The sequence below is a fragment of the Manis javanica genome, chromosome Y (assembly GCF_040802235.1).
Source record: "Manis javanica isolate MJ-LG chromosome Y, MJ_LKY, whole genome shotgun sequence".
NCBI classification, from domain to species: domain Eukaryota; kingdom Metazoa; phylum Chordata; class Mammalia; order Pholidota; family Manidae; genus Manis; species Manis javanica.
This window is the reverse complement of record NC_133175.1, coordinates 6,007,317-6,018,429: the sequence shown is the minus strand read 5'-3', so window position 1 is coordinate 6,018,429 and position 11,113 is coordinate 6,007,317. Positions and strand designations below refer to the sequence as shown.

Below are 11,113 nucleotides of genomic sequence, written 5' to 3'. Positions count from 1 at the left end.
TGCTAAAAATATAGTTCTATTAAGCATGAACATAAAGTATAAAATGCTACTAATACCATCCAGTATTACCTTATTTTTTTAGCGGCAGTCATTTTCATTTTGTGTACACACAAGTGGTACTGTTTTTCAGTATTGGTTGGCCTAAGTTTCAAATCCATTCATTCTAGAATAGGGGGTACCCATCTCTCTCAATTTTAAAAAATCACTATTTATATCATTGTCATTTTTATTGTAATGAAAAGCAAAATATGAAAGTTATGGGGATATAAAATGCTGTTTTATTCCATCTTCTTATGCTTTGCGGTTAACTTATTAATCTATGTGAACAATATGACGCCGTAGAGTTTTTTGATTGTTTGGTGGAGAGTTTAGATGAAGTTTTAAAAGCTTTAGGACATCCAGCTGTGCTGTTATGTCCTAGAAGGTACCTTTGCTGATCAGAAGATTTGCCAAGGCTGTCCACATAGGTAAGTGCTAATTCACATTTTTAGTATGTGCTTGGTGTGGTCTTTAATAGTATAAATAAAACTTTCACTAGTTCTTTACTGTATGAAAGCAGGGTGTGGCAATTATTACTATATGCCTAGGACTATGAATGAAGTTCATCTCTGTGTTTCAATTTTTAGCACTCTGTTCTTTCTTTCTTCCTTTTCAGTACCATATGGTTCTTTTTTCGAAAGAGGTTTATTGACTTTTTTAACTACTTTATCATACATTCCTATATCCTTGTCATATCCAGTATATAAAATGGCATTTCTCCATAAATCTTCAGTTATTGTTGTGCCCAGAATTCATGATCCCCAAAGACTGCTAGGGAGCCGAGTCCGATGCAAAAACAGAGAGCCTTTATTGCAAAGAACCTTTATTCGAGCTTGCTCGAGCTCAGTCTTATCTGCACCGGCACAGCCGCTAGATGCTGGAGAGAGAGGGTGAGTTTCAAAAGCACAAAGGTTTTATAGGGGGCTAGGGGCAGTTGGTGGGGTGATGGTTGTGACTCTAGTTGATTGGCCGAGGAGGCTGTGGGTCTTGTCAGATTGGCCGGGGAGGCTTGTGAGGGAACTTTCCAGGAAAGGTCATGTCGGTGACATAGTTACTCAAGGTGGAGAGCACAGAACAATATGGAATCGGTCCCAGTTTTCTCTTTCAGTTATTACTTATAAATGTATTTACCTGTTGTGTTATATTAAAATAGTAATTGAAATATCTTAAATACAGTATGTTTAGAGAATAACTGGCATGTCTGGAGCAGAATTTCTGGTAGCAATTTAAAAGTCAACTTTTAAATTACAAAAAATTTCAATGTATGCTTGTCGTTCTTGAGATAGTTAAATACATTTCCATCAAACAATTTAGTGATAGTTGACAAGACATTCTGTGTTTTGGAGTAAATAGAGAAATTGTTTAATCATTAATAATAAAAATAAATAAATGTAACTCAATATTAATAGTTCACGGAGTCTATTGGTGGACAGACGCATTTATTGTGTGGAAATTTTACTCTGGCACTTGTTATGGTCATACGATGTTTTGAAATCCTTCTCAGCAAAATAACCACAATAGTATGGTGTCTTGTACAACCCAGTAGAAGTAATATTGAGTCATCCTTATTACTTTATAGACATCAATTGCATGTAAATGGAAGAGCGAGTTATTTTGAAGATTTAGAAATGATTTTTGGAAAAATAATATTACATAAATCAAAATTTTTCATCATTATTTAACATTCATTTAGAAGATGGGAGACATACCTACTTTGACCAACTTTTGGTTCTTATGAAAGACATTTTACATTAGGTGGACAATAAAAACTATCTAATTCTTGTCCCCTTTTCGTATTAGTACTCAGTTTTTTATTCAACATCAATCACTTGTAAATTTTATTGTTTTACTCTGTTAAGTGAAAATACTCCAACTATAAATTACGTACACATTCCACATAAACTTTTCTTAATTTAGGATTACATAAGATTCCCATCTCTTTTCATGTAACAGAATATTAATGTATTTTTTGGGGGGCTCCCTTTAAGCTTTTGAAAAGAATCCGTCAATCCCATTTATCTTTTAAGACTTCCTTTTCCTCATCTGGACTGGTTTCTGTCATAGTAGCAGCATGTATAATACACCATTCAAAAATACTTCTATTAGTATACTTTTTTGTTTTCTCTTTCTGAATTACAATGTTCCTAATCTAGGTTACATATTATAAGTCTTTATAAATGTGAAGTGCTATATCAAAATGTAATAACCCCTATATTTTACACACAGTAGGCAATTGGTATGTTTTTCTGATACATGAATTTAATGAGTGAGACTGTATTGTAATAACTACCTCCCATTTTCTGAGTTATTTGCATTGCCATCAGAAGTTTTTCAAAGTCCCCATTATAAAAAAATCTGCTTAGTATGGATGCTGACTGTCTATATCATATTACTTTTCTTTACCAATTGTTATGACTACAGAACACCACATGAGAAGCAAATGTTGGTTGGATTTTTGAACTTGTACATTAAGTTAGAACGTGGCATATAAATGCCATGATTATAGCTGTTATTGTGTTATGTATTACAGAAATGGAGGAACATTTAGAATTCACTTTATAGTCTCTTCTCTTTTAAATTTTATAAATTCTTAACTTTGTCATAAATTACTACCCACACAGATAACAGTATGAGAGAATATGAAGAACTTAAATAATGAGACCAGACAAGCCTGTGTTAAAATCACTAATCTGCTTTGTAAACTACACTAAATTAGTCTTCGGCACCTTCTCTCCACTCCCGCCAGTTTCCCTATTTTTTTGATAGGGATAGATATGTGTCTTTAACCGGTTTTTATGAAGATGACTGAACAGTAGTGTGTGCAAACAATCTAATACATTGCTTAGAACAAAGTGTCCAATAAAGGATAACTATAAACTTACAACATCCCATGTCTAATGCCTTTAAATACTGCAAACATTTTTAGAAAAGTCTGTAACTAAAGATAACGTTTATATATTTAAGGAATAAATCAATTTGATTATTTTACATATCATTAAATATCAATGTGAAAAATCTTTCACAACTCTGAATATAGACAAAGGATATCACTAAAACCTTCTTGATTCTTTGGGACAGTGTATCAAAGGAGATTTCTTAGAATTTGCAAATGCATAACGATGTGAAAATGTGATAAAAAAGTAGGTACTGTATAAGGTTTTTGAACATTAAATTTGTTTTATTTTGGTATCATTAATCTGCAATTACATGAATAACATTATTTTTGCTAGGCTTCCCTCCTCAACAAGTCCCCCACATACCCCTTCACAGTCACTGTCCATCGCCTAGTAAGATGCTTTAAAATCACTACTTGTCTTCTCTGTGTTGAACAGCCCTTTCCTGTGCACCCCATGCACTATACATGCTAATTATAGTGCCCTCTTTCTCTTTACCCGCCCTTATCCCTCCTTTCCCAACCATCTCCCCCAATCCCTTTCCCTTTGGTAACTGTCCATTCTTGGGTTCTGTGATTCTGCTGCTGTTTTGTTCCTTCAGTTTTCCTTTGCTCTTATACTCGTCATATGAGTGAAATCATTTGGTAGTTGTCTTTCACTGCCTGGCTTATTTCACTGAAGATAATACCCTCTAGCTCCATCCATGTTGTTGCAAATGGTAGGATCTGTTTTTTCTTATGGCTGGGTAATATTCCACTATGCATATGTAACACAGATTCTTTATCCATTCATTTACTGATGGACATTTAGGTTGCATCCATATCTTGGCTATTGTAAATAGTGCAGCGATAAACATAGGGTGCGTCTATCTTTTTCAAACTGGAGTGCTACATTCTTAGGATAAATTCCTAGTACTGGAATTCCTGGGACAAATGGTATTTCTATTTTGAGCATTTAGAGGAACCTCCACACTGTTTTCCAGAATGGTGGAACTAATTTACATTCCCACCAGCAGTGTAGGAGGGTTCCCTTTTCTCCACAAACTAACCAACATTTGTTATTGTTTGTCTTTTTGATGATGGGAATCCTTGCTGTTGTGAGGTGATAACTCATTGTGGTTTTAATTTGCATTGCTCTGATGACTAGCGATGTGGAGCATCTTAACATGTGCCTGTTTGTAATCTGAATTTCTTCTATAGAGAACTGTCTATTCAGCTACTCTGCTCATTTTTTAATTGATTCTTTACTTTATGTTTGTTGAGGTGTGTGAGCTCTTTATATATTTTGGATGTCAACCCTTTAATCGGATCTATCTTTTATGAATATATTCTCCCATACTGTAGCACACCTTTTTGTTCTGTTGATGGTGTCCCTTGCTGTACAGAAGCTGTTTAGCTTGATATAGTCCCACTTGTTCATATTTGCTTTTATTTCCCTTGCCAGGGGTATTAATAAATACCAGTGAAGAAGTCACTCGTATTTATGTCCATAATATTTTTGCCTATGTTTTTTCTAAGAGTTTTATGCTTTCATAACTTAAATTCAGATCTTTGATCCATTTTAAATTTACTTTTGTGTATGGTTTTAGACAGTGATCCAGTTTCATTCTCTTACATACAGCTGTCCAGTTTCGTCAGCACCATCTGTTAAAGAGACTGTCATTTCCCCGTTGTATGTCCATGGTTCCTTCATCGTATATTAATGGAAATATATGTTTGGATTAATGTCTGGAGTCTCTATTCTGTTCCACTGGTCTATGGCTCTGTTGTGGTGACAGTCCCAAATTGTCTTGATTACTGTGGCTTTGTAGTAAATCTTGAAATTGGGGAGTGAGATCCCCCCACATAATTCTTCCTTCTCATAATTGCCCTGGCTATTCGGGGTTCCATATGAATTATTGATCTATTTGTTCCAGTTCATTGAAGAATGCTGTTGGTAATTTGATAGGGATTGCATCGAATCTGTAAATTGATTTGGACAGGATGGCCATTTTGACAATATTAATTCCTTCTAGGCAGGAGCATGGGAAGAGTTTCCATTTGTTGATGACATCTTTAATTTCTCTTAAGAGTGCCTTGTTGTTTTCAGGATATAGGTCTATCCCTTCCTTGGTCAGGTTTATTCCTATGAATTTTATTCTTTTTGACACAAGTGTGCATGGAATTGTGTTCCTGATTTCTCTTTCTATTAGCTCATTGTTAGTGTATGCGAAAGCTACCTATTTCTGTGTGTTAATTTTGTATCCTGCAACTTTGCTGAATACTGATAATAGTTCTAGTAGTTTTGGAGTGTAGTCTTTCTGGTTTTTCATGTATAGTATCATATCATCTGCCAACAGTGACAGTTTGACTTCTTCTTTACCAACCTGGATTCCTTGTATTTCTTTGTCTTGTCTGATTGCTGTGGCTAGGACCTCCAGCAGTATGCTGAATAACAGTGTGGAGAGTGGGCGTCCCTGTGTTGTTCCCGATCTCAGAGGAAAAGCTTTCAACCTCTCTCTGTTAAGAATGATGTTAGCTGTGGGTTTATCATATATGGCCTTTATTATGTTCAGGTACATGCCCTCTATGTCCATTTTGTTGAGAGTTTTTATCATGAATGGATGTGATATTTTATTGAATGCTTTTTCAGCATTTATGGACATGTGATGTGGAGGGTGATGTTGATGGATTTTTGAATGTTGTACCATCCTTGCATTCCTGAGATGAATCCTACTTGATGATGGTGTATGATCCTTTTGAAGTATTTTTGAATTCAGTTTGCTAATATTTTGTTGAGTATTTTTGCATCTGCATTCATCAGGAATATTGGTCTGTAGTTTTCTTTTTTGGTGGGGTCTTTGCCTGGTTTTGGTATTAGGGTGATGTTGGCTTCATAGAATGAGTTTGGGAGTGTTCCCTCCTCTTCTATTTTCTGGAAAACTTTAAGGAGAATGAGTATTATGTCTTCCCTGTATGTCTGATAAAATTCCGAGGTAAATCTATCTGGCCCGGGGGCTTTGTTCTTAGGTAGTTTTTTAAATACTGATTCGATTTTGTTGCTGGTAATTGGTCTGTTTAGAATTTCTGTTTCTTTCTGGGTCAGTCTTGAAAGGTTGTATTTTTCTAGGAAGTTGTCCATTTCTCCTAGGTTTTCCACCTTGTTAGCATGTAGGTTTACATAGTATGATCTGATAATTCCTTGTATTTCTGTGGAGTCCATTGTGATTTTTCCTTTCTCGTTTCTGAATCTGTTGACGTGTGTTGACCTTCTTTTTCTCTTAGTAAGTCTGGCTAGAGGCTTATCTATTTTGTTTATTTTCTTGAAGAACCAGCTCTTGGTTTCATTGATGTTTTTCTATTGTTTAATTTTTCAGTTTTATTTATTTCTTCTCTGATCTTTATTATGTCCCTCCTTCTGCTGACCTTAGGCCTCATTTGTTCTTCTTTTTCCAATTTCAATAATTGTGACATTAGATTATTCATTTGGGATTGTTCTTCCTTCTTTAAATATGCACTGATTGCTATATACTTTCCTCTTAAGACTGCTATGGTTTCGTCCCAAAGAATTTGGGGCTCTCTGTTGTTGTTGTCATTTGTTTTCATCGATTGTGGGACCTCTATTTTAATTTGCTCATTGATCCATTGATTATTTAGGAGCATGTTGTTAAGCCTCCATGTTTTGTGAGCTTTTTTGCTTTTTTTTTTTGGTACAATTTATTTGTACTGTTATACCCTTGTGTTCTGATAAGTTGGTTGCTAGGATTTCAATGTTTTGGAATTTACTGAGGCTCTTTTTGTGGCCTAGTATGTGATCTATTCTGGAGAATGTTCTGTGTGCAATTGAGAAAAATGTGTATCCTGTTGCTTTTGGATGTAGAGTTCTATAAATGTATATTAGGTCTATCAGTTCTAGTGTGTTGTTCAGTGCCTCTGTGTTCTTACTTATTTTCTGTCTGGTGGATCTGTCCTTTGGAGTGAGTGGTGTGTTAAAATCTCCCAAAATGAATGCATTGCATTCTATTTGCTCATTTATTTCTCTTAGTATTTGTTTCACATATATTGGTGCTCCTGTATTGGGTGCATATATGTTTATAATGGTTATATCCTCTTGTTTGACTGAGCCCTTTATCATTATGTAATGTGCTTCTTTATCTCCTGTTACTTTCTTTACTTTGAGGTCTATTTTGTCTGATACTACTATAGCAACACCTGCTTTTATCTCCCTGTTGTTTGCATGAAATCTCTTATTTAAATCCTTTGACTTTTAATCTGTGCATGTCTTTGGGTTTGAGGTGAGTCTCTTGCAAGCAACATATACATGGGTCTGGCTTTTTTATTCATTCCATTACTCTGTGTCTTTTGATTGGTGTACTCAATCCATTTACCTTTAGGGTGATTATTGAAAGATATGTACTTACTGCCATTGCAGGCTTTAGATTCGTGGTTACCAAAGGTTCAAGGTTAGTTTGTTTACTATCTTACTGTCTAACTTAGCTCACGTATTGTGCTATTTTAAACACAGCCTGGTGATTATTTCTCTCGCTTTTTATTCCTGCTCCTCCATTCTTCATATATTGGGTGTTTTGTTCTGTGCTCTTTGGGAGTGCTCCCGTCTAGAGCAGTCCCTCTAAAATACCATGTAGAGGTGGTTTGTGGGAGGCAAATTCCCTCAACTTTTGCATGTCTGGGAATTGTTTAATCCATCCTTCATATTTAAATGATAATCGTGCTGTATGCAGTATCTTTGGTTCAAGGCCCCTCTGTTTCATTACATTAAATGTATCATGCCATTCTCTTCAGGCCTGTAGGATTTCTATTAAGAAGTCTGATGATAGCCTGATAGGTTTTCCTTTGTAGGTGACCATTTTCTCTCTCTGGCTGCCTTTAATCCTCTCTCCTTGTCCTTGATCTTTGCTGTTTTAATTATGATGTGTCTCGGTGTTGTCCACTTTGATTCCATCCATCGGGAATTCTGTGTGCTTCTGTATTTTGAGCAACTATTTCCACCTCCAGTTTGGGGAAGTTCTCAGCAATTATTTATTCAAAGACATTTTCTATCCCTTTTTCTCTCTTCTTCTTCTGGTACCCCTATAATACAGATATTGCTCCTTTAGGATTGGTCACACAGTTCTATTAATGTTGTTTCATTCCTGGAGATCCTTTTATCTCTCTCTGCAACAGCTTCTATTTGTTCCTGTTCTCTGGTTTCTCTTCCATCAATGGCCTCTTGAATCTTATCCATTCTGCTTATAAATCCTTCCAGAGTTTGTTTCACTTATGTAATCTCCCTTGGGACATCTGAAATCTCCCTCCAGACATTATCACATAGCACTTGCATATTTCTCTTCATGTCTGTCAGCAATTTTATGATTATTATTTTGAAATTCTTTTTCAGGGAGACTGTTTAGGTCTGTCTCTGCAGCTCCTCTCTCAGGTGTTGTCTGAACTATCTCGGACAGGACTGTATTTTTTGGCCTTTTCATGTTGAGAGCCGAGGCTGTAGGCAGGCTGTGGGTTTGTTAGCTGGGAGAATAGTCCTTTCCTACTTGCTGGATGACTTGCCCTTCTCCACTGCCTGTGTCAGTTACCCGCACTCCTGGAGCAGCCACCAGGTTAATCCCCTAGGCAGCTGTGGGCGGGGTCTCTGTCAGAGCAGTGCAGAGCCCTGCGGGGAGTGGCATTCATGCCAGGTGCGCTCCTCTGTGATAGTGGTGCCCCTGCCGAGCAACTGTATGCCAGCATCGGTCTTTGGGTCTGGCCCAGGTGGCTGTGCATTGGGGTGGGATTCTGGTCAACTTCTAGGAGCATGCCTGCTCCCTCTGGCACTGCTGCAGGAGCACACAGGGCTCTCCTGCATGGACCTCCCCCAGATTCCTCTATCTCCACTGCCACTGGTGCACGAGAGACACACTGGGGCTGTTCTGTCGCCACTGCCGTGGGCTCGCACAACCCTCCACTGGTCCCCTCTGGTGCCTTTGGTGCACGCGATCTGCTCCCAGTCCCTTCAGATGCTGCTGCCCCCGGCACATGCTGCCACTCTCCTGCTACTGGGCCAATGTTTCAGGGTCTGTGCCGGTTGGAGGAATTATGGGAGGCTGCTTATAGTGCTGTGAGGGGCTTCATAGCTGTGCTTCCCCCCCAGGGTTTATGGTGTCTAATGTTCCCCAGGATTCTCAGCTGCTGGCTAAGTGTGCTGGGACGATATTGTACAGCTCTGGGCTCCCTGTCTCTTTAAGACTTGCAGAAACCGCACACTTTTCTTTTGTCTCTGGGGCACCAGTTGCAGGGCCCTTCCCAGAATTTTTGCTTTTCCATTTCTGTAATATCCTGCACACTGTGCACCTTGTTTCTGCACTCCACGTTCAGATTCCTACAGATGGTTGTTTAGCAGTTCTGGGCTTTCACTCCCTCCCTGTTCCAACTCCTTTCTTCTCGCTAGGTTCTTGGGTGGGGGTGCATTTGGGTCCCGCCTGGCCACGGCTTGTATCTTACCCCCTTCATGTGATGTTGAATTCTCGCAGATATAGATGTATCCTGGCTGTTGTACTGCATCCACTGGTTTCTCTTTCAGGAATAGTTGTATTTATTGTATTTTCATAAATATATATGTTTTGGGGAGGAGGTTTTCTCTGAACTACTCCGCCGCCATGTTCCCGTGATGCCTACTGTATAATTTTTTTAAATAAATAAGATTGTATTTAAAAGAATTAAAAAAATGTGAAGTTGTGTTCAACCACAAAATTTATTTCTGCTCTATCTCTGCTTTGTTAATGGTGGTAGAAGGGAGGTACTCAAGATGATAACTGATTCAGAGATTATTCAGGGAAACAATATTAGAAATGCTTCCAGTTGTCAAGAAAAACCATTTCAATTGAGCCATTAAATTTAGAAGTCAAAATTGCCAGTGAACTTAAACCTGAAGAGTTGGTATTGTTTCCCCTTTCATACTTCAGATTACTCTTGAAGTTTAAAAAACCTGTCATAATTTTATTTGGTTACATAAAATTTTCACACCCACTTAAGCTTTAAACTCAGGTCTGATTTTTAAACCCAGGCAACTAATTTTATCCAGCAACTTCACCACTTTGTAGGATAAATTCATAACATGTATTTGAAGATACAGAAGATAAATGATAAATGTATTTCACAGTATTTCTTAAGTTGCTCATAGCAGATCCTATTCATTGTCAAAAAGGTAAAACATGAAAATGTAACATGATCCAATAGCCGTATGCTTTGGACACATAGTATCATTATGGAACAAGATGCTAATTAGTTTCTGTATCACATAATTTTTGCAGTTCTCATCAAATGAGAGACTAGGTATTTTTAGGTTTAGTAGAAATGTTTTGAAAAACTCATGGTGAAAGGTGGCTTTGCGTTCATTATCATTTAGTCATCTATTTGTAAATGTAGATAGATCATAAAGTTATAAATTCTATTGTTTAATATTTTATTTGGATTATAAAAACATGCATTTATATTCTCTGTTTCTTGTAGGTTGATACAGTAAAGCGCTTGCTAATTTAAAAATTACCTCATGTTCTTGCTATCCAATTTAAACGATTTGGCTATGACTGGAAAAGAGATTGTCTAGTTAAATTTAATAATAATATTGAATTTCCACAAAAACTGGATATGGAAACTTACACACTACCAGGTGTTGCAAAGCTGGATAGAGATAATACCCATAGAGTCAACTGATAAAACATTAAGTGCAGTATGAAAGTGAGACACAGTAAACGCAAAATACAGTCTTGTGGGTGTGCTTGTACACAGTGATCAAGCAAGTGTTGGCATTATTATTCTTACATCATTAAAAGGAATGATAAAAATGAGAGAAATTGCTGCTGTAAATTTGATGAAAGAAATGTAAGAGTGTAAAATGGATGATGATGAAGAAATGAAAAATGAGTGCTTTCATGGAGAATATGTAGGACAAGTATTTGATCATATATCATAATGCGTGTCATACAGGCGGTAGAAAAGGTGGTGGAATGCTTATATATATTGAGAGAAAATCATAATAAAATTGCTTGATGTGCTTTTAATATTCAGAAATTGGCTCCTGTTTCTATTTCATCTTTTGTGTATTTTATCATGAAAGCATTTAGCTTTAATCTTTCTAGATGGATTTCTGTGTTTAATAAAGATACAAGATCTTAATATTTTATACTATTCAGGTTAAGATTTTGATTG

The 11,113-nt window shown here is 36.8% G+C and overlaps 1 pseudogene; it reads left to right on the top strand.

The window, feature by feature from the left end:
• Nucleotides 1-317: 317 nt before the first annotated feature.
• Nucleotides 318-10,928, top strand: LOC140847586 (ubiquitin carboxyl-terminal hydrolase 9X-like; annotated as a pseudogene).
• Nucleotides 10,929-11,113: the final 185 nt, after the last annotated feature.